Source organism: Pseudophryne corroboree, chromosome 2 (genome assembly GCF_028390025.1).
Source record: "Pseudophryne corroboree isolate aPseCor3 chromosome 2, aPseCor3.hap2, whole genome shotgun sequence".
In the NCBI taxonomy this organism is placed as follows: Eukaryota; Metazoa; Chordata; class Amphibia; order Anura; family Myobatrachidae; genus Pseudophryne; species Pseudophryne corroboree.
The window spans coordinates 18,607,926-18,626,178 of NC_086445.1; the positions used below are offsets into that span (position 1 = coordinate 18,607,926).

The 18,253-nt window shown below is 44.1% G+C and overlaps 1 protein-coding gene and 1 long non-coding RNA gene across 6 annotated transcripts in view; one reads left to right on the plus strand and one right to left on the minus strand.

The window, feature by feature from the left end:
* Positions 1 to 18,253, plus strand: part of LOC134993345 (dentin sialophosphoprotein-like) — a 164,985-nt gene that overhangs the window by 110,736 nt on the left and 35,996 nt on the right. The window contains exons 1-2 of one of the 5 annotated variants that reach the window (XM_063950868.1): positions 3,218 to 3,312; positions 3,403 to 3,509. The exons of 3 other annotated variants lie outside the window; for them this stretch is intronic. The gene's annotated coding sequence lies outside the window, so the exon portion shown is untranslated. Of the gene's footprint in view, positions 1 to 3,217; positions 3,313 to 3,402; positions 3,510 to 13,417; positions 13,607 to 18,253 lie in introns of those variants that run through there. One more of the 5 variants, XM_063950865.1, reaches the window with a different exon arrangement.
* On the minus strand, positions 1,481 to 3,768 carry LOC134993448 (uncharacterized). The gene is made up of 3 exons (XR_010197247.1): positions 3,701 to 3,768; positions 3,415 to 3,627; positions 1,481 to 2,816 (listed from the first exon to the last, which is right to left on the minus strand). It is a non-coding gene; the product is annotated as an uncharacterized LOC134993448 (long non-coding RNA).

Here is an 18,253-nt window from a genome sequence, read left to right on the forward strand (position 1 = left end):
ACTTTATGGCTACTGGGAGCTTTCAGGCTGTGTCTGGGGATGTCATAGGAGTCTCACAGCCCTCATTTTCAAGAATATTAACACAGGTGATGTATACCTAACTACCTCCTCTGTTTTTGGTTGTTTTTAATTACTCTCGGTGGCCAGTTCTGTCCTAAAATATCATGTTTTATTTTCTATCAAATATACACACAGGTGTTGGCTGTTTTGCAGCCCCACATCGATGCCTCAATCTGCTTCCCTACCAAGGAGTCTCAGTGGCATGCCGTCAGGGTAGATTTCTATGAGCTTGCTGGCATGCCCAATGTGCTGGGAGCCATAGATTGCACACACATTCAGCTGAGACCACCTAGGGGCAGGCAGCACATCTATACTAATCGTCATCTAGAGCACTCCACAAATGTGCAGGTGGTTTGTGATGCAAAACTCAAAATAATGAGTGTTGTTGCTGGTTACCCTGGGGGCTGCCATGACTCCTTCATCCTCAGTCAGTCATCCCTCTTTGATAAGTTTGAGGACGGACAAATGCCAGATGGATTGCTGTTGGGTATGTAATTTGATATGTGAAGGCCTGTGTATAGTTTGGCCAAATACAATGTGTTACTTATGTGTTGCTGTATCTTAACATGAGACACGTTATTATATCTGTCTTTCAGGTGATGGAGGATATGGCTGTTTCTCTTGGCTTCTAACTCCATTGTCCCGACCTGATATCCCTGCTGAACACAATTACAATCATGCACATAAGTCCACGCGGAATGTGATAGAAAGATGTTTTGGTGTGCTGAAATCTAGGTTTCGGTGTCTGGATAAGTCTGGTGGCCTTTTGTTGTATAGTCCCTTGAAGGTGACTCAAATTGTGTTCTGCTGCTGCTTTCTTCATAACATGTGTTTGCAACAACATCTGCCACATGTTGATGAGGAGGAGGAGGATGAAGAAAGCAGCCAGCAAGCAGAGGAATTAGAGACATCTGGTGATACTTGGAGTACAGATGTAGGGAGGCAGGTTAGGCAAGACCTCATAAATCATTATTTTTAAGGTAAGTTTTGTTTGCTTCTTTCATTTTTTGTGTAAGCATAAATATATGTTGCCCCATTTTTCATTTAAAAACCATTACTCAGAATGTGTCTGTCTCCTTGAGACATATAAACATACCCTCGCTTTATGCAAAACAAATGTAGCATGTGTATTGTGTTTATTTAAAATCTCTAAACAACAGATTATGAGTGGCATGCATGAAGTCTGGATAAGTGTTAATAAACTTGTACTGATAATTTATTCAAAGCACACATAATCCACATAGTAATTTATTTCGTATTTTACTTTATGAATGTGTGTAACGTCCTAATGTAACACTTTTCCACATATAATATGTTAGCCTTGAGGAATACATGTGTCCCTATGTGTGATGCTCCATCGTAATTAAGGGACACAAACTTAGTATCATCCAAAATAATTTATTTCTTTATGTTTGCTGGAGTAAACTTGGTGATTTGTAAGTCAATACACCGTTTTCAACATATATTCATTATTATACACATTATTTGTGTAGATTAAAATATTTTTAATTTCTTTGTTGCTGCATCATGTGTAATAATCTGATTACTCATTTTTAACACACACAAACATGGCACAACAATAATGTCATTTATTTTGGGACTGAATTATCTAAATTGTTTCACAACATATTAGTACCTTTTTAGGCAACTCAATTGTGTTATTTTTGTAATGTCATCTAGAGTAGAAATGTAAAAGAGTTAAAAATCACATTGTAAGTTGTATTGGTCATGGATGAATCTGCATGGCTGCCAATTAGTCTGCCTGCAAGATATGAGAATGATTGGAATCTAGAAAGAGTAATGATTAGAAAAAAATCAAGTGGTCTTGTTACTGCATGCTACGAGCAATGTGCAGATCAAATTACTTTTTCCTCCAAAAAAATACAAAGATGTTAAAGAATAAATGTGTTGGCAAAAATCCTGTTGTTGTTTGTAACACTTATAATTAATGATGTTCAACAAATTGACAAGGTGCTAAGTGTTATATATATTGAGACAAACCTACACTTACTAACTGTGATTATTTTCTTCTCTATACAGAAATCGGTGTCTCTATTTTTTATTTTTTTGGGGTTGGCTGCTTGGACTGGCCTTTGCATTTACCACTGTCGTGTTGGCGTGCTCTGGTGGAGTGCCTTGGTGGTGAGGACACTGGCGATAGAATAGGAGTAGTCATACCAGAACTGCTGCTTGGTTGCTGTTGGTGCTGGGATCTGAGTGTTTCATTGAGGTTTGTGAGGGTGGCATTAAGTTCACGTGTTGCAGCATTTTGATTCTCTAAAATTCTGGTGATATATTCATTGATCATTTGATTGTTTTCTAAGATGTTGATGTAGCTTTGCTGTTGTCTGTGCTGTTCTTCCATTATGTGTTGTAAGTTGCCCATGACATGTGTAATGTCTGCACGCATTATTTCCATGGTATTGGCAATTCTGGTGGTTGTTGGTGACTGATATTTCTGCTGATTCTTCTGAGGTGAGATGGTAGGTTAGCAAAAATTTGGGTCTGCCTACGCAGGCAATCTTGATTAGTGGCCTGCTGTGTAGCCCAACTGTCCCAAAACACTTGATCAGGGCCTTGTGCTACTGCTGTTGTCGGGCTGTGTTGTGGTGGTGGAGTGCTTTGCTGTGGTGATGTACTCACAGGTGCTGGGTGGCTGATTCCTTTGATTAATGGCTGCATTTGTAACATGATTGTCTCATCCATGTCACTGTGTTGCTGCTATTGCGTCAGGATGCTGGTACCAGTACTAGAATCTGGAATTAGAACCATTTTGGCGTTAGTTATACATATGTTTGAGAAATTAAAGCAAAGCGTTAAACATGGAACTCATGTATTTAATTGGTGCTTTCAGATATCCAGCTTATCAACATCATCACTCAGAACTTAAATACAGACATATTCCTGTTTGTGGCAAATGTGTCTGGTTACTTCATTTTTAAAGCAAGTACATGAGTTGTATGGTAGATCAGACATACTCCACCATAAAAACACACTTTAAATCATAATGTGTTGCCTTATAGTGTTTAAAACAGAAACATAGTAATGTTTTGGCATGTTGGTGCCAATGTTACGACAAACACATAAGTCAAATTGATGAAAAAACCTTACTATTTGCCACGCTTACACATGTGTTTATGTTGCAGCATCTTCCACACAATCTGCTGCTGTATGGCTGAAGTGGACATACATATCTTTACTGGATGTGGACAAGGCCATTTTGCTCAGAATACATTTGATGGGTTTTTTTCGGTAAGTATAGCAGATTTTGTGGAATTTAGAGTTAATTAGTCTAATTAAATGGATTATTATGAGATGAGTAATTTTTTAAAATCATTACAGTTTCTTACTCACAATCAAGATGAGGGGAGTGTGGTTGGCGTCTTGGAGGTGTGACCAAAATTTGGAGTGGTGGGACCAAAGAAACTGTAGACAATCTTCGTGGCGAGGTAGACTGCTGTGGTTGTGATTGGACATCAGACCTTGCTTTCTTTGTTGGCACATGTATTATTGTTTGGTGTGCTACAGGAGTCCGCCTTCTGCTGCTCAAGACTTCTTTTGATGGACCTAGGATTTAAAGTGTAATGTTGTTATGGCCATTCTTTGACAAACATAACCTATACTACAATGGACACTTTACCTGCTTCCGCAGCGTCATCATCATCAGATGTTATGGGAGTGACTGTAGGCCGACCAGTACTGCTTTTTTTCAACACTGTAAATAATGAAACAAATAAAAGAACTCATTTCTTCATGCTATTGTTGATACATCCACCCATTATATTTATAAACATTAAATCTTTCAAAAATGGATGCTTACTTATGTGGGAATAATTTCTGAACAAAACCATAAAATAATTTCAAAAACGCACACATTGGCCAATAGCCATATGCACTATGGAAAGTGCAACACAGGAAATAATGTACAGGACACAGACATAGGACACAGGGGCAGATTAATTAAGCCTGGTGAAGTGATAAAGTGGAAGGTGATAAAGCAGCAGCCAATCAGCTCCTAAGTGTCATTTTGCAAACCCAGCCTGTAACATGGAAGTTATGATCTTATTGGTTGGTAATTTATCAACTTCCACTTTATCACTTCACCAGGCAGAATAAATCTGGGCCACAATTACTAATACATACACTAACAAGCCAAAGCACAGACATCTTCATTTAAAAATGTTATGTAATTAATGAAAGAAGCAATATAGAAAATGCTCTGTGATGTGGTACTCCAAACACACATTAGCACAATATGAGCCAAAAAACAAACCAACATTAAAAAAACCAGAATAATAGTACGGTAACTAAGTCTGCAGTGTTGTGTCAGGGTACAAATACAGACTCTAAATGATCCAAAAAAAGTGGGTTTGTCTTAAACAAGATTACATACAGTACTAATGAGATTACACATGTAACTGGCTTCAAAGCCACTTTGCACTACTCCAGCCTCTAACATGTCAACATTGCACATGGATAACTGAAAACAAAAACATAGGCCAACTTGCAAACTGTAAAAAAAACCACATGACATACAATAAAGTACTATGTTACATTGGCTTTTGTAGAAAACATTACCCAAAACAATGTATTTGCTGATGCACACATGAAGATGGGAGTAATATGCAATGTCACATGACACACATTTCCCCCAAAAATAACGCAAGAAGTATTGTAATAGAATGTTAAGACAAATACACATACTCACCATCCTTCCTGGGCAGATCGGAATCCCGGACATGGGTTGCAAACACTACTTCAGAAGGTATTAAACTCCGCATGGGCTCCTCATAGTCCAGATATCGAGCAATATAGGGCTGTCCACCACCGGTATTGCGAGCCGACTTCGCCTCCTTGGCCATTTTGGACTTGACACGTCGCTTTATGTCATAGTACCGTTTGCGGCACGTGTCCTCCGTCCGCTTGACCACCCCCTCACTATTTACAGCAGTAACAACTTTCGCCCACAACACCGCCTTCTTCCGTGTTGGCACCTTGGCGGACTCAGGCCCAAATAGCTGCCACTGATACTTCATCAGCTCCTGCACCAATGCTACATTTTCAGCATAACTAAACTTTACATTCCGCCGAGTCAAAGTAGTGGTGCGTGGCTGCGGAGCTCTCTGACTGTCACTATCTCACTGTCACTTGAGGCTGCTGCAGCAACCTCACCCACCTCCTCCACCTCACTCTCACTCACCTCCTCCACCTGACCAACCTCCTCCCCCTCACTCACACCCTCCACCTCACTCACCTCAGCCACCTCACCCACCTCTGAGTCAGACATAATTGTGTGGTTCAACAATTAACAGAAAAAAAAAAAAAAAACAACACACTCCTCCACTACCACTGCACAACTCACACACACGCGCACACACACACACACACACACACACACACACACACACACACACACACTGACAAGGGACTCTATATCAAAAAAACTTGGACAAAAAATAAGACAAAACCAAAAAAAACAAGACTACAAGAATGACAAGACTACTTTCAAACACTACACTCAGAAATCGCCCAAAAAACTCCTCACCAAACCAACTACTCACCAACCTCCACAGCACAACCTCCCTCCTCACCACTAACTAAACCCATGAGGTGCGGATGGTTTGGGGCGTATTTATATGGTTGCGCACAGACACTCCTACATCTGAAACACAACCAATCACGAACAGGGATGAAAATCGAAACTAAAAGTGAAAATGCGGCCGTGGTTGATAAATAACCCTGCCGCGTTTAACATAGAAAATAAACCAGTAAAAACAACAAAACACGTACACAAACGACAATGACAGCCGTAAATGTGCCAAAAAAAAACGACTGGCATCGACATCGGAAAACACGAAAACCATAAACTCGACTGCTTCGTAACTTGGCGTATATAGTTTCAAAAAGTTGCATGAAAATGCACCCGATAACAAACGAGTTTAAACACTACACAAACCGACTCAAACACGAATATTAGTGAATAAACCCCATGGAGTCAGCTCAGCAGCCACTGGAGTGGATGGACACAGCATGGAGTCAGCACAGCAGCCACTGGAGTGGATGGACAGCATGGAGTCAGCTCAGCAGCCATTGGAGTGGATATACACAATGTGGAGTCAGCTCAGCAGCCACTGGAATGGATGGACAGCATGGAGTCAGCACAGCAGCCACTGGAGTAAATATACACAATGAGGAGTCAGAACAGCAGCCACTGGAATGGATGGACAGCATGGAGTCAGCACAGCAGACACTGGAGTGGATGGAGTCAGCACAGCAGCCACTGGAGTGGATTCACAGCATGGAGTCAGCACAACAGACACTGGAGTGGATGGACCCATCATGAAGTCAGCACAGCAGCCACTGGAGTGGATGGACACATCAAGGAGTCAGCACAGCAGCCACTGGAGTGGATGGACACAGCGTGGAGTCAGCACAGCAGCCACTGGACTGGATATACACAATGTGGAGTCAGAACAGCAGCCACTGATGTGGATGGACAGAGTGGAGTCAGCAGAGCAGCCACTGGAGTGGATGGACAGCATGGAGTCAGCACAGCAGCCACTGGAGTGGATGAACACAGCATGGAGTCAGCACAGCAGCCACTGGAGTGGATGGACACAGCATGGAGTCAGCACAGCAGCCACTGGAGTGGATGGACACAGCATGAAGTCAGCTCAGCAGTCACTAGAGTGGATATACACAATGTGGAGTCAGAACAGCAGCCACTGGAGTGGATGGACACAGCATGGAGTCAGCACAGCAGCCACTGGAGTGGATGGACACATCATGAAGTCAGCACAGCAGCCACTGGAGTGGATGAACACAGCATGGAGTCAGCACAGCAGCCACTGGAGTGGATGGACACAACGTGGAGTCAGCACAGCAGCCACTGGAGTGGATATACACAATGTGGAGTCAGAACAGCAGCCACTGGAGTGGATGGACAGCATGGAGTCAGCACAACAGCCACTGGAGTGGATGGACACAGCATGGAGTCAGCACAGCAGCCACTGGAGTGGATGGACACATCATGAAGTCAGCACAGCAGCCACTGGAGTGGATGAACACAGCATGGAGTCAGCACAGCAGCCACTGGAGTGGATGGACACAACGTGGAGTCAAGGTGTGAAATTGAGGCACTTATATAGAATCCAAAACCCACGAGAATTCAACCCGGGATAACATTTTGCCTCGCTTTGCAATCCAAGCAAGGCGGGAAAACCTGAGTCGCAGCTCAGATTTACTCAGATCTGAAAAGATTGGGTGGGCTCAATTTTCTGAAAACCAAGCCCACTCATCTCTAGTCTAGAGGGAACCATGTACCAATGAATATACATTTTATAGACATTCTCCTTGACTAAAGTGGATACAAAACCTAGCAATTTGCTCCGTATTCATCGGCCAAGCATCTTCCCGTTACGGGTTTGAAATGACTGCCCCTTGTAATATACTGTACTATATAAAGCCTCTATTTAACAAATATTGCTACATAAACTATAGTATATTCTTTTGTGTATATATGACGCCCCAACTCTACAGTTTTGTGCCCTTTTAATATACCCCCCTGGACCCCCTTGCCATTTGGAAGAGGTGCAGGCAGAGGAGTGCCAGTGGGAACATGTATTACTTTCATTGTAAAGGTCGCCTATATCTATATTGAATGGTATCGATAGGTGACAGAGGGACTATAACTACAGAGCCCGCACATGAGGATCGGGTTCTCACCCGCGCGCTGGCTGCAGAGAGAGGCTCCGGCGCGAGAGATTGGCTTAAGTCCTTTGCTGAAAATTGTATAATTAGTGTCTGTGCGCAACCTAACCTAAAATGTAGTGTGTTGTGTGAGTTGCTGCTGAAACTAAGAGGCCATTTACCATGGATCACATATTGAATGCGATTTGGGTGGGATCTTACTGCCCTGGATCACATTGTAATATGTCATCTTATCGGGTGGCTTTGTCACCCGGCACAGACAGGGACAGGGTCTCCGAAAAATGTCCGTCCCTGCGTTGCACCACATGCGGTGTCCGAGCCTCTGCGCATATGCGATCACATGTCCGACATGCGGGGATAATTTCCAGCGGAGGGTTCCTGGGGAACCCTGCCGGATCTACATCCACCGAAGTGTAGCCCATAGGCTACAATGGGCTACTGCAATCAAAAAATTGCGTTAGCTGCGGGACGCAATATAGGGCACGCATTGCATTCCCGATATCGATACATCAGGCAGTGTCGCTTCCCCCATAAAAATCTATGGGGATGCGGCTGTGGGCGGCAATGGAGGGATCGCAACAGGTATCGGAGATATCCGCTGCAGTCCCTCCTTTATACGTACATTCCAGGGATACTTAATATTTCACAGCTAGCCCCTGAAAACTGTGCGGCACTGAGAGTTCTATCACAGAACTCGTTCTGCACATGCACCAAATGGGTCCTGCGCACGTGCAGATCGCACACCATGGGATTCGTACGTAAACCAGCAGGATTGTGTACAAACCCGAATCATGCCCTATAGCGACATGCAGGGAAGCGGCTGCGCAATGCCGTACTAGTAATATGCTAATGAGGCAGCAGGCGTCCAGCGTAAATAACCGCCTCCTGCGGCTTCTGTGATCTGCAGCATCTGATCGCTCTGCGGGACCATCTGAGTAACCTTCAGGTTACTCGGCCTCCCAGATCCGCAGCCCAGGCCAGTAAATCTGCATTTTATGGAACAGACTGGTCGCTGCTACCCCCTGCCCCTAAATGCCTTATATTACCAGGGACATAGCTAGACCTATGGGGGCCCATAGCAAAAATAAGAAAAAATGTTTTGCAGCTATTATGACTGTAATTTATCTAATGTTTGCGCTATCTGCCTGCTTAGTTGACATATATGTTTAAGTGCATGGTGATTAGGATATAGAAAGCATTATAAATGAAAAAATACATTTTTAAAACAAACTTATGCAGTCTTCCTATTATTACTCTTCTTCTTATTCTTCTTCTTCTTATTATTATTATTATTATTATTATTATTATTATCCTTTATTTATATGGTGCCACAAGGGATCCACAGCGCCCAATTACAGAGTACATAAACATATGAGAAAAAAGAAAAAAGAGACTTACAGTTCAATACAATATAGGACAAGTACAGGGTATATAAACATGACTGCATCAGCAGATGACACTGACATAAGTATCAGGTGGCAGAAAACCGAGGGCTAGGTGCCGTCAAATGGAGTATTGAAAAGAAGATAGGTTAAGTATAGACGTAAAAACACATGAGGGAAGAGGGCCCTGCTCGTGAGAGTTGACATTCTAAAGGGGAGGGGCAGACAGACAGGTGTGACACAGATGGGGAAGACAGTGAGCGTGGGCCACAGAGGGCTCAGGATGAGAGACCACTGGGTTTGGTGAAGAAGTGGGTCTTGAGAGCCCGTCTGAAGTTTTGTAGAGAGGTGGAGAGTCTGAGGGGGAGAGGTAGAGAATTCCAGAGAAGTGGTGCAGCACGTGAGAAATCTTGGAGGTAGGAGTGGGAGGAAGTAATCAGAAGACAGGAGAGCTGGCGTGCATTAGTCGAGTGAAGAGGACGGGTGGGAGTGTAAGGGGAGATAAGGTCAGAGATGTAGATGGGAGAGGAGTGGGTGAGGGCTTTGTAAGTGAGTGTGAGAAGCTTGAATTGGATTCTGAAAGGGAAGGGAAGCCAGTGGAGGGCCTGTAGGAGAGGGGAGGTGGACGTAGTGCATTTGGTGAGATGAGCCGGGCAGCAGCATTGAGGATAGATTGAAGTGGAGAGATGTATGTGTCAGGGAGGCCAGTCAGGAGGAGATTACAGTAATCCAGTCTGGAGATGTCCAGTGAGTGGATGAGGGTCTTAGTGGTGTCCTGGGTGAGAAAGGGTCTGATCCTGGAGATATTTCGGAGATGAAAATGACAGGTTTGTGAGAGGTGCTGAATGTGTGGTGTGAAGGAGAAGGAGGAGTCAGGATTACTCCAAGACAGTTCACTTGGGGGCTAGAGGAGACAGTAGTGCCATCAATGGATAATGAGAGTGTGAGAGGTGCTGAATGTGTGGTGTGAAGGAGAGGGAGGAGGGAAGGATTACACCAAGACAGCGCACTTGGGGGCTAGAGGAGACAGTAGTGCCATCAATAGATAATGAGAGTGTGAGAGGTGCTGAATGTGTGGTGTGAAGGAGAAGGAGGAGTCAGGATTACTCCAAGACAGTTCACTTGGGGGCTAGAGGAGACAGTAGTGCCATCAATAGATAATGAGAGTGTGAGAGGTGCTGAATGTGTGGTGTGAAGGAGAGGGAGGAGGGAAGGATTACACCAAGACAGCGCACTTGGGGGCTAGAGGAGACAGTAGTTCCATTAATAGAGCGAAGATTATCAGGTCACTCTTAGACATGTTAAGTATAAGAAAGCGCTGGGACATCCAGTTGTTGGATGTCTAATCCCCAATCCTAATTGCTTATGATATACAGTGGTATATAAGAAAGTGATTCATCACTGTTAAATCAGCCTAGTGATAAGGCTCTTGCAGGAAAAATGTCACATACACTCCAACATTTTACACATAAAACATGGAACACATTCAGAAAGGGGCGTGGTCACAGGTAAAAGGGGTGTGGTCATGCCCCCTTTCCTATACTTTCAATAGAAATTTGGAGATTAAAAAATTGGTACAGACCATAAAAAAAAGGTGCAGTTGGAGGGTATGATGTCAGTGAGGCATTTTGTCTAAGATGAAGTGTAGATGTTCATGAACGCTGGTGGGCTTAAAGGCGCCCCCAGTACGCAATGGACTGTTGCTTGATCCTCTGGCCAAGAGGCCGGCAGGTTGAAGTTTGAGGCGCTAAGTGCCCAGGGTGCCACTTAAGTCAGGGGTGCCTGAACATGCACTGGTGTTGGCAGCCACCTTTGCAATGCATTTTTTTTCTCAGGTGCACCATTTTTATTTTGCCATGGCCTTCTGGCTGGGGCAAGGATCAGTTTTTGTTTTCCCCCGGACTCAGGGCTGGGGTTTATTTATTTATTTATTTATTTCACTTTTTTCCCATTTTATTTGCACTTTTTTTTAGCTTTTTAGTATTTACCGCATGCTTTTGTGCTTTTGTGTTGTTGTTTTTTTGTGAGTATGTCACATTTGTGGGGGTTTGGGCAAGACCTTTATGGGCATCCCTCTCCCCTAGTCTCCTGAGGCTCTCTCCTTTTGGGGAGAGCAGAAGAATCCATTCCTCAGGATGAAGCTTTGGCCGACCCTGGGGAGAAATGGGTATCCTCAAGCTGTCCTTTTGGAGAGGGTCCAAAGTACCATGTCAATGATGCTAGGAGGAGGTGTGGTCATGCATGAGTGAGGATGGATAGACAGATAGGAGAAGGTACACGGCTGGCCTTGGAGGTGGTTCGGGTCCCATAACAGCTGTTTTAGCTGCACCGTTTGTATATTACAGAATTCTTTATATGGAGGACTTTATATGGAGGACTGCAGTGTCTGCAATGTCTGCATTTCATGTGTGTAATTGTTGTTACTGCCCAATATATGTAACTCTACCAGATGCGCAGTTTTGAAAAAAAAATTTTTTAGTTCTTTCCTTCGATGCCCATAGAAAAATTTTACTTCGCTTATCACTTACTGACGTCCAAAATGTTAAATCTAGAAAAAAAAAATCCTGGGCCTAATTCAGATCTGATCAGCAAATTTGTTAGCTAATGAGCAAAACCATGGGGGTTATTCCGAGTTGATCGCTAGCTGACGTTTGCAGCGCAGTGATCAGGCTAAAAATCAACATATTTGCGCATGTGTATGAACCGCAATGCGCAGGCGCGGGTACATTGAGCATCGTGGGTTTGCACAGAGTCTAACGAACATTCCTGTCGCACGGCCGAACGCAGGAAGATTGACATGAAGTGGGCGTTTCTGGGTGGCAACTCACTGTTTTCAGGGAGTGTTTGGAAAAACGCAGACGTGGCTGAAAAAACGCAGGCGTGGCTGGGCGTTCGGTGGGCGGGTATGTGACGTCAAAAGCCGTCCCTCCATCGTTAGAATCGACGCACACGAAGAGTAACTACAGGGCTGGTCTTGTTTTGCACAAAAAGATTTTGCAGGCGCTCTGCTGCACAGGCGTTCGCACTTCTGCAAAGTGAAAATACACTCCGCAGTGGGCGGCGACAATGCGTTTGTACGGCTGCTGAAAACTGCTAGCGAGCGATCAACTCGGAATGACCCCCCATGTGCACTGCAGGTGGGGCAGATGTAACATGTGCAGAGAGAGTTAGATTTGGGTGGGTTATTTTGTTTCTGTGCAGGGTAAATACTGGCTACTTTATTTTTACACTGCAATTTAGATTTCAGTTTGAACACACCCCACCCAAATCTACGTAACTCTCTCTGCACATGTTACATCTGCCCCCCCTGCAGTGCACATGGTTTTGCCCATTGGCTAACAAATTTGCTGCTGCGATCAGATCTGAATAGGCCCAATTGCAGTGTAAAAATAAAGCAGCCAGTATTCACCCTGCACAGAAACACTATAACCCACCCAAATCTAACTCTCTCTGCACGTTACATCTGCCCCCCCTGCAGTGCACATGGGTGGTCATTCCGAGGTGTTCGCTCGGTAATTTTCTTCGCATCGCATCGATTTTCCGCTAACTGCGCATGTGCAATGTTCACACTGCGACTGTGCCAAGTAAATTTGCTATGCAGTTAGGTATTTTACTCACGGCATTACGAGGTTTTTTCTTCGTTCTGGTGATCGTAATGTGATTGACAGGAAGTGGGTGTTTCTGGGCGGAAACTGTCCGTTTAATGGGAGTGTTTGAAAAAACGCTGCCGTTTCTGGGAAAAACGCGGGAGTGGCTGGAGAAACGGGGGAGTGTCTGTGCGAACGCTGGGTGTGTTTGTGACGTCAAACCAGGAACGACAAGCACTGAACCGATCGCACTGGAAGAGTAAGTCTCGAGCTACTCAGAAACTGCACAGAGAAGTCTTTTCGCAATATTGCGAATCTTTCGTTCGCTATTTTACTATGCTAAGATTCACTCCCAGTAGGCGGCGGCTTAGCGTGTGCAAAGCTGCTAAAAGCAGCTTGCGAGCGAACAACTCGGAATGAGGGCCCTGGTTTTGCCCAATTGCTAACAAACTTGCTGCTGCGATCAACTCAGAATTACCCCCAATGTGCGGTAGCTATAATGGTGGGGTGTACTGCAGGCGATGAGCCAGAGACACATCTGCAAAAGACAAAATCCATCCCTGCATGTAGGATGCAGAAAGTGTCAGCGCTCCATAGTAACAGCAGCACAGCGGCTTTTGTTTGTTAGTGTTACCAGGGCTGCGAGGGGTGCCCTCGGGGAACAAGGTGCCCGGGGAAGGCTTGGCATGTGCCTTGCATAAGTGGCGGTAACATCTCTCCTGACAGGAATTACTGACACATACGCAGGACTCGTGCTGCTTGTCTGACCTGCGTTGGGGTGGGTGTTCCTGCTGAGGAAATAAGAAACCGAAACTGTCAGATTGTTCTCATTGTGCCGGCAGACAGGGAGTGAAGGCATCTGATCTGGTAAGTAAGCATCACTATTACTACTCAGTGACACAGTCCTGCATCTGGCAGACCTGTCGAGACCCATTAGACGCTGTCACATAACACTGTACGGTTATATCTGATGGATTTGATTAAGATTTCTACCCCCTAATACAGTGTTTCCCAGCTGCAGTCCTCCCGGAAACACTAACAGAGCAGGTTTTACACATCACAAGGGAAATAAATAATTAGACTCACCTGTGGATCTTTTTAAAAATGTGTCAGCCAGTAATGAGTGTGCACCAACTAGGAGATCTGGAAAACATGCACTGCTAGTGGTCATCAAGGAGCGGAGTTGGAAAACACTGACCTTATACCCCGCAGATGGCTCCTTTCTCTCAGACACAACCTGCAGAGCGTCGGCTCCTTAATCACATGACACCGACGTGTCACTGCGAGCAGCCCAGGACGGGCAAACTGCTACTGGGATCCAGAAAGGGCATTTCTAGGGGTAAAAGAAAATCTATTGGCAAATAGTCACTTTATTACAGATATTATATCTGGCGGGATTGCTACACATTATATTTTCAAACCCAGGATGTCACCAAGCGGGTGTTTACCTTTGCAATAAGCGATAAGGAATGTTGTCTAACCAGCGGAAAGAATGTGTGTCCGTGTGTGGTATAAATTTCTGAAGTTACAGAGGAGGGTGACACTCACTGACTGAGGAGGATCAATGCATTGGAAGCATATTACAGCATACTACAGTCAAATGCAATAAGTGCAACACAGGGTCATATAGGAAAGGGAAACTTACCCTTGCACACTCAGGGATGTAACATAGTAACATAGTAAGAGGGGATATGATCAACATCTACAAATATATAAGGGGACAATACACAGAGCTTGCGCGGGACCTGTTTTTGGTTAGATCAACACAGAGGACTCGTGGACACTCGCTCAGGTTAGAGGAGAGGAGATTCCGCAAAATACGGCGTAAAGGCTTTTTCACGGTAAGGACAATACGTGTTTGGAATTCCCTGCCTGAGGGAGTTGTAATGGCGGAATCTGTCAACACCTTTAAGAATGGGTTAGATAAATTCCTAATGGATAAGGATATCCAGGGGTATGGTGCATAGTCATGCATTATAGTTACTATAAATAGGGATAAAATGCAACGGCTGACAGCAGCATCAGTCAGAAATTTTAGTCAAATCATCATGCATAGGAGACCACAAATAGGTTGAACTCGATGGACAATTGTCTTCTTTCAACCTCAGATACTATGTCACTATGTATAGTATCTAAGGTTGAAAAAAGATAATTGTCCATCGAGTTCAACCTATTTGTGGTCTCCTATGCATAATGATTTGTCTAAAATTTCTGACTGATGCTGATGTCAGCCGTTACGTTTTATCCCTCTTTTTTATAATAACCACAGTGCGTGACTATGCCCCGTAACCCTGGATATCCTTATCCATTAGGAATTTATCTAATCCATTCTTAAAGGTGTTGACAGATTGCGCCATTACAGCTCCCTCAGGCAGGGAATTCCAAACACGTATCGTCCTTACCATGAAAAAGCCTTTACGCCGCATTGTGCAGAATCTCCTCTCCTCTAACCTGAGCGAGTGTCCACGAGTCCTATGTGTTGATCTACCCAAAAACAGGTCCCGCGCAATCTCTGTGTATTGTCCCCGTATATATTTGTAGATTTTGATCATGTCCCCTCTTAGTCTCCTCTTTTCCAATGTAAAAATGTCTAGCCTTGCAAGCCTTACCTTGTATTCCATCGTCTCCATGCCCTTAAATAGTTTGGTCGCCCTCCTCTGAACCTATTCTAGCTCCAGGATATCCTTTTTGTAGTACAGTGCCCAGAATTGTACACAGTATTCAAGGTGTGGCCTCACTAGTGATTTATATAACGGGAGTATAATACTCTCGTCCCTAGCATCAATACCCCGTTTTATGCATGCTAATATCTTATTAGCCTTACTTGCCATCATGCTTTGGGTACTGCTGCTTAGTTTGCTATCTATGAGAACACCTAAGTCTTTTTCCAGTACAGGGGCCCTCATTCCGAGTTGTTCGCTCGCTAGCTGCTTTTAGCAGCATTGCACACGCTAGGCCGCCGCCCTCTGGGAGTGTATTTTAGCTTAGCAGAATAGCAAACAAAAGATTAGCAGAATTGCTACTAAATATTTTCTTGCAGTTTCTGAGTAGCTCCAGACCTATTCCTAGACTGCGATCAGCTCGGTCCGTTTAGTTCCTGGTTTGACGTCACAAACACGCCCTGCGTTCAGCCAGCCACTCCCCCGTTTCTCCAGACACTCCCGCGTTTTTCCCTGACACGCCTGCGTTTTTTAGCACACTCCCGGAAAACGCTCAGTTACCACCCAGTAACGCCCCTTTCCTGTCAATCACTCACCGATCAGCAGTGCGACTGAAAAGCGCAGCAGGAGCAACAGCAAAACTGCTAAGTTTTTAGTTAAATAACTAAGCGTATGCGCGCTGCGTACCATGCACATGCGCATTTAGCAACAAATCGCAGCATAGCGAAAATTGGCAACGAGCGAACAACTCGGGATGACCACCAGTATCCCCTAATTTTACCCCATTCAGTATGTAGGTGTTATTTTTGTTCTTGTTACCACAGTGCATTACCTTACACTTGTCTTTGTTGAAGCGCATTCTCCATTTGGCTGCCCATGCTTCTAATTTAACTAAGTCGTTCTGAAGAGACTCGGCATCCTCCTCTGTATTTATAGCCTTACACAATTTGGTATCATCTGCAAAAATTGACACCATGCTCTCTAGACCTTCTGTTAGGTCGTTAATGAAAATGTTGAACAATAGCGGTCCTAATACTGAGCCTTGCGGCACACCACTTAGCACTTCAGTCCAATTTAAAAGAGATCCATTAACCACAATGCGCTGCTCTCTATTATCTAACCAATTCTTGACCCAAGTGCATATTGCCCTATTTCTTGTAGCTTGTAGATAAGTCGCATATGTGGTACTGTGTCGAAAGCTTTGGCAAAGTCTTAAAAGATTACATCCACCTCTTTACCCTGATCGAGGTTTGCACTTACTGATTCATAAAAACCAAGTAAGTTGGTTTGACATGATTTGTCCTTCACAAATCCATGCTGGTTCCTTTTAATGATTTTATTGGCTTCAAGAAACTTCTGAATACTATCCCTTAGAATACCTTCCAGTGCTTTCCCCACTATAGATGTAAGACTAACTGGTCTATAGTTACCGGTTCAGCTTTACTTCCCTTTTTGAATATAGGCACTACTTCCGCTATACGCCAGTCTTTGGGAACCATACCTGATATAACTGAATCCTTAAAGATCAAAAATAGCGGTTTTGCAAGTTCAGAGTGAAGCTCCATTAGAACCCTTGGATGAATTCCATTGGGCCCCGATGATTTATTAATCTTTAAATGTTTTAATCGGTCACAGACTACCTCCTCACTTAAATAAGTACCTATCAGTGGGATATTCTCATTATTGAGATTGTGTGTTAGTCCCTGAATTGGGTCCTCTCTAGTAAATACTGTTGAAAAAAACTCATTAAGTATGTCCGTTATGTCATTATCATGTTTGATTAAGACTCCCAACTTGTCTCTTACAGGGCCTATACTCTCCTTCTTTAATCTCTTGCTATTAATGTATTGAAATAATTTTTTGGGATTTGATTTGCTTTCCTTTCCTACTAGTTTTTCTGTTTCTACTTTAGCCGCTCTTATTTCTTTTTTGCATATCTTGTTACAGTCCTTATATTGCTGAAATGATTCCGCATTCCCATCAAATTTGTATTTTTTAAATGCTCGCCTTTTCTTGCCCATAAGTTCCTTTATTTTTTTATTAAGCCACATTGGTTTATTATTTTTAATCCTTTTTTTTGCTGCTCGTAGGAATAAATTTTAGAGTATTTTTTAGCTAGTAGTGATTTTAATGCATCCCATTTCTCTGTAGTATTTTTTCCTAGAAACAAACCTTCCCATTCAATATCCCTTAAAGTTTCCCTCATCATTTCAAAGTTGGCTTTGCTAAAGTTTAGAGTCCTAGTTGAACCAGTATAGGACTGTTTATGAAAACTTATATTGAATGTGACCTTATTGTGGTCGCTGTTTCCTATGGGCTCCCCCACTATAATATCTGATACCAATTCCCCATTGTTTGTTAATACCAGGTCTAAGATTGCATTGTACCTGGTGGGTTCCTCAATTAGTTGAACTAAGTAGTTATCATTCAGCTTAGTATTCAATGAGAAGCCAAATCCGCTCCTCTCCTCACCCGTCCACGCTCCGTCCCCACTCCTCTCCTCACCCGTCCACTATCCATCCCCGCTCCTCTCCTCACCCATCCATGCTCCGTTTCCGCTCCTGTCCTCACCCATCCATGATCCGTCCCCGCTCCTCTCCTCACCCATCCCCACTCCTCTCCTCACCCATCCATGCTCCATCCCTGCTCCTCTCCTCACCCATCCCCACTCCTCTCCTCACCCATCCATGCTCCATCCCTGCTCCTCTCCTCACCCGTCCCTGCTCCTCTCCTCACCCATCCATGCTCTGTCCCCGCTCCTCTCCTCACCCATCCATGATCCATCCCCGCTCCTCTCCACACCCATCCATGCTCCGTCCCCGCTCCTCTCCTCACCCATCCACGATCCATCCCC